The 6093-nt window shown below is 35.7% G+C and overlaps 1 long non-coding RNA gene across 1 annotated transcript; it reads right to left on the bottom strand.

Annotated features, from left to right (window-relative positions):
- Window positions 1-524: 524 nt before the first annotated feature.
- Window positions 525-5828, bottom strand: LOC124634732. Its single transcript, XR_006984902.1, has 2 exons — window positions 5761-5828; window positions 525-584 (listed from the first exon to the last, which is right to left on the bottom strand). It is a non-coding gene; the product is annotated as an uncharacterized LOC124634732 (long non-coding RNA).
- Window positions 5829-6093: the final 265 nt, after the last annotated feature.

The raw sequence follows: 6093 nt of genomic DNA, 5'->3' as shown, positions 1-6093 counted from the left end.
CCGGCGCAGCATGTTTTCTTCTTCCATACTATTCTGTCTGCCGACTGTTCTGTCGACTTTTACACAATCCATCCATCGCATCTTGTTACCCCGTGTTTTTTCCTGACAAGTTCATTTTACTTTAAGACAATAAACAGCTTAAGATCTCATAGGAGATCAGGCAATGGCGCTTAGTACAATGTTTTGAATAGCGAAAATATTAAAATGTTCCTTTAAATACTCGTATGATCAATTAGTCCTGAACAAATTAACCGTAACCCAAATCCCGCAATTTGGCCTATTTTGTTATTTTAACTTAAATGGCTATAATAAATTCGGAATGTGTTAAATTATTTCGCGGTAGTTAAAGTTTATATTAACTCAATAAAACCAGTGATGGGCTGTGATTTAATTATTCATGCATGGAGATTTAAAGCTTATTATTTTTAACAGAAATGGAATCAAGGACGTTAATAATATAATTTCGTACAATTCCTGCGTGTGAGTGTTTATGAATTAGTCAATACAACGCAAATAGGTACTTACTTAAACTGTTTTGATAGGCTGAAGACTTTGTTTGTTCTCAGGAACCTCTAGTCCAATACCTGGTCCAATATGAAAAAGAAAATACAACGTTAGATACCCCATTTATCAAGGAAAGTAATAGACTTGCTTTACTTAAACACTTTTTATTCAAGTACGGAAAATGGTCTCGAAACCCTTGGTCTCTTTACAGTGGATCATCTAGTGTAATTAGTTTTAAAAAATTCTTGCAATAATAGTAAATATAATTAGCTTATCATATTAAACTAATCTAACATGAACTGGCCGCCTACGTGTCATTTCCTGCTGAGGTAAAGGGTAACACGATACCAATTAGGTTGACTAGTTGTCTCTACGGATTCTGACTGCGTGTTACGAGTTTCAGAGACCTTCTAATGACAGCTGGGAGCTACAGATTAGCGTGTTCTGTTAATACGTGTCTATTGCATGATGCATTTTGCTAAACTGATGGAGATGAATATACGTAAAAGTGTTTGTTTAGTTTTTTTCCCAGCTATGTTTGGGTTCGGCTTTAGTTGAAACACTGGAGTGTTTTACAAGGAGCGTCTGCCTATCTGACCTCCTCAACCCAGTTACGGCGGGCAATTCGATATCCCTTGGAGATTGGTTGTCAGACATGACTACATACAATCTATATAAAAATGTAGTCGTACAAGATTCTTAGATTTTTTTATTTCTACTGCCAAACTTGGATTATAACATTTTGATATAGAGGACTACTCATCCATGGCTTTCAGTGAATAGCTTAAATTGCATTAAACGGCTTACTGAGCCACAAGTTGCTACACTATTATAATATCACTCACTAATTATTCTAACAGCAATCCGCAATTAGCATGCGCTGATCACAAATCATGTTGATTAGTTTATATTTGATAGTTCCGACTCGTGTCACGTATCCACTATTGGTACATAATGATATCACTAATTACTTTGCTCATAATAGATTCCATTTCTAATTAAATATACAATAGGTATACAGTACTGGGATTCTATAAAACTCGATCAACAACTCGCATTTCACTTCGATTCGTAATGTCATTTCATACTTTAGGGGAGGTAGGGGAGGGATGGGCACTTTTTCACAATTTATTGCATAAAAAATCAGATTTTACAGATCATTATCAACTTTTATTGCCATTTCTTATATTCGGCTAGATATAATGAAAGAGCTTTCCTAAAAATTACAATCAGTTTCAACATTACGAGATATTTAAACGGTTTTATTTAGCTCACCCCGTTTGTTTTATTATTTATTCTTGGATCAAATTTAGTAATTCAAATTTCACCCTCTTCCTGTCAACCGATTGGTCTGAAATTTTGTATACACCTTTAATTAAATCCAATATGGCCGCCGGCACAAAATGGCACAGCCCCCTCAATATGGGTATCAAATGAAAGGGCTACACAAGTAGAATACTGTCAGCAACCCCAGCGGGGCGCAACAGGGCCAAGGCCTGCCTGCACGTCGATTCTATAAAATTCGAACAACAACTCGCATTTCACTTCGCTATTCACTCTCACTTCGCATTCGATTCAGAACGACCTTGATTTTGCATTCTGTAAACATCACCTAATCACTTGCGAAGTGAAGTGAGCTCGACATCGACCAATGCTGTGCTAGTGACTTCCCCACTCGACAAAATGTCAACCGAGATTAATCAGTTTTTAATTTTATCAGTTTTGACACAGAATTTTAGCTAAATATGATGTTTTAGTTATAATTTGTTATTGTAAGGAATTTGAGGCAGCTTTTAAGTATAAAATAAACAGAAATCTCTAAATTCGTGCTGTGAATATAATCTATGCTTACCCTACGAAAAAAAATACTGACAGCGCCAATACCATTATTAATCTGTGGACAATATTTTCTTCTCTTCTGTCATAGAGGAAAGTAATATAAAAATAGTTACTTACCTGTCAACCTACGTAGGTGGTCCCGGTCATATTAGACTAAAATAAAAACGTGGGGCCCATTAACTATTGCTGTAGTACTCTCTTCTAAAGGTATAATAGGTGTGGATTGCATCGACTTACTATAATTGTAACTGGAGATTTTGACAATCAATAATTAATAATAGAAAATACACATACCTTTCATTAGTTTTCTCTTTATAACGATCCGAAACCGCAACAAAATATTTAAGTACTTTTACGAGTGTTTGTTCTTGACAACTCACAGAAATGACAGATAGTCTATGGATGAACACCGTTACCAGTCGGTAACGTAAACTACCCAATTAAAAAAAAACAAAACTATGATCAGAAATCAGAATAAAAGGACCCCCCTTTTATTCTGATTTGATCATGTCTCCCAACTGCCCATCTCTCCCCTACCTCCCCTATAGATAGACAGATTTTGACAAATCTGTCAAAATCTCGACTTTGATTTAGTTCAACTTGTCAACACGCTCGATAGTGAAGCGCTAGTGTAGTTTGACAATGTCAATCACGAAACTTTAAGGTAGAATTCCGTGGGTCGCGATTGTCGCAGCCGCGCGCGACAAAAGTCAACCTATGAAAATGTATGGCACCGCTGCCGAGGGCTGCGACAGTCGCGCGCGGACGACGAATTTCGTGAGCCGCTCGCGGCCGTACGCTTCTCAACATGGTCTAGCGCTTAATAACATCTATAGAATTTTAGTAAAACCAGAATTAAATTTTTGACAATGCCGCGAGCAGCTTACGAAATTCGTCGGCCGCGCGCGACTGTCACGGGCCTCGACAACGGTGCCATACATTTTCAAAGGTTGACTATTGTCGCGTCCACGGAATTCTCCCTTTAGATCGAAGTCGAAGTGAGAGTGATGTCGAAGTGAGTTGTGATATTTTATAGAATCGACATGCAGTATGTGTATTTAAATTATGGGCAGCCACAACGAATATACTCATACATGTTAGAAATGCATTGCTGATTAATGTGTTATTAGAATATCAAAGTAATATGTGTACGACTGTCCGCAAAATATACTTATGTTTAACATCGTTTCACACGGTTTTTCACTTGGGGTTTTTTGCTCTGTACGGGCGGTGTTCACTCATTATGAAAAAAGCGGAAACTTCTTTGTTGTGAAAGAGTTGTAATTGTTGTTTTTCTAGCGTTTCTGATTTATTTTCCAACTATTATTGTAATGCAATTTTTAACTATAAGTATTATATATACGCGAGTTGCACAGCAAACTTTGTAGCTAAGTATTACGCTCTTGATTGTGAATAATTTTCCACTGCTGTGAATATGAAGGAATATACCTAATAAACATAGATTATTTTGTTATGAAATAAACTATCTCCACCTTATTATAAAACGTGGTCGTAAAAAAGTACCAGCTTTAAACCACCGTCCCGAACAAAGTTAGTGGACTAAACCTATTACTAAAGTGGGTACTTCTTAAAACCACGTTTTATAATAAAGTGGAGATAGTTTATATATGTTAGTTTATTTCATAACAAAATAAGTTTTTCCTTATTTATTTTATTCCTATTATCTACAATCCATGATTTGATAAATAATAAAGAAAATGGGATAAAAATCTGTTATTAAAAGTGTGAGTGTACGGTTAAAGTATAATGATTTAGGAACAGACAAACAGGCATAAACATACACGTCTGTCTATACATATGTATAAGTTTCAGCATTTATATAACCTGTACAACATATCAAACATCAACAGTCATTTGGTATTTTGTCATAATTAATATTCTCCCGATCGCTGACGCGCGGCCGCGGAGCCTCTTTCATTATATCCGACAGGTTGACAACGCGACTGTTTCACCGACGTGAGGTGCGCCCTTTATAAAGGATCCGTTCGCGTGTCACAAATAATATAACATCAATTAATCATTTACGTCCATAACGTGAAAAAGGATACACTTTAATTAATTTTTGGGTCAGTAATTTGTAAAAAAAATGTGGTAATTGATAGACAGATATTAACGCCATTCGAACCCGGGAATCCATGCCTACCAGTCGCGCTCACTAAACCTAAGCGGCAGTAAATATCTACATACGTACAAATTAGAAACTAATTATTAATTCATGTTTGACTTGTGAAACACGTCGCTGAGATAAGTAAGCTCTCATTAAGAAATACGGAGTGTAAGCAAAAATTTATTATTAATTTGTTTGATGTACGAGATAGTACCTGAGATATATTAATATTTCAATTACGTATTTAAGGTTACACGAGCCTGAGTATTTTCTTGGGGAATCTGATAGCCAAACATCAAGGTTACTAACCAGAATAGAGGTATATCCGTGCTACATTTTCATAAGTTATGCTTAGTATCTCCCCTCAGGGGCTCTAAAAAACCAGGTAAATTTTTTGTTATAGAAAACCTACCTACCATGGGAATCACAACTAAGCAGTTATCCATCACTAATGGACATTTTGTGCTTCCCCAATAAATATTTATACACAAAAACTAAATAAAAAATTACCTGACATAGTTAAACTGTAAGTAGGCCAATAAAACTTTTTATAACCTATTGAAATACCTTCAGAGAAACAAGTTCCCAACTTTCACGAACAATTACGTAAAAGCAATAAAAGAAAAGCACCTCAATCTCAAACAGAAACAACTTTCAAAAACTATGCGCCATAAACCGAAGATGATATTACGCAAAGGTCATAACTCATACAGCCTGAACCGTCAAGATTTACGACTTAAAAACTCTTTGGTTATCCAGCATTGTATTTCTGTATTTCTCAAGTTATTTCTCTTTTGTTCCGAAACACATTAACAATTAATTCGGTCTCTGTGCTCGGCAGTCGGCGAAACATTTGTTGTCTGTGGAACCAGAAGCAGTTATTCATTAGGTCCATTAATTATCCTGTGACCTCTCTAATTAAGAATAACGAGCTAATAAGGTCAACGTATAAAGAATGTGAGGATTTGGTTTTATTTCAGTTACTTCTTTTAGTTGAGTTTTCAGTTACGTCTTTTGTTTTCTATTTTGGGACATTTTCAAAAAGGTAGGTAATTATGTTTGAAACGTTCATTAACGATAGTATTGTTATAGTTATTTTTCTCATATCTCTTCTAGGACAGAAGTTACCTACTACACCTAGGGAAGAACTTTAGCGAGTGACTGATATTAACTTACATTACTTGGAAATATGCAATTAATAGGTACCTTCTACGAAGAATTTGCACCTTGTTTGACCTAATTCTAGTTAGAGGAACTTGCTAACATCGATAGATCTTCATTTTACCAACCTTTGTTGAAGCGAAGAATCAAAAACTTTTGCGTCGTTTGCACTTTCTTGAAGTTGGTACCACTGCACCTGAAAGTATTAACGAGGCCATAGTGACTTCAAAAATGTGTCTGTACTAGTCCTGCTAGATGTGGTCAGGATTTGGGTTTTAGGTTCGCGTTTCCTGAATGGAATATACACATAATTATACGTGGATAAACGTACAAAATTGAATCTATGTAGTGCTTCTGTTCCTGATAATGAGTGTAAAAGCGTAACAAGTAAAAACACTTCCGAGTTTGTTATTTCTTAATAAGCTTTTTCTACTCTACTGTCCTACAAGGCTTTCCTTCTT

The sequence above is a fragment of the Helicoverpa zea genome, chromosome 11 (genome assembly GCF_022581195.2).
Source record: "Helicoverpa zea isolate HzStark_Cry1AcR chromosome 11, ilHelZeax1.1, whole genome shotgun sequence".
Lineage (NCBI taxonomy): Eukaryota > Metazoa > Arthropoda > Insecta > Lepidoptera > Noctuidae > Helicoverpa > Helicoverpa zea.
The sequence above is the reverse complement of the archived record's forward strand: the minus strand, read 5'-3'. Positions and strand labels throughout refer to the sequence as shown.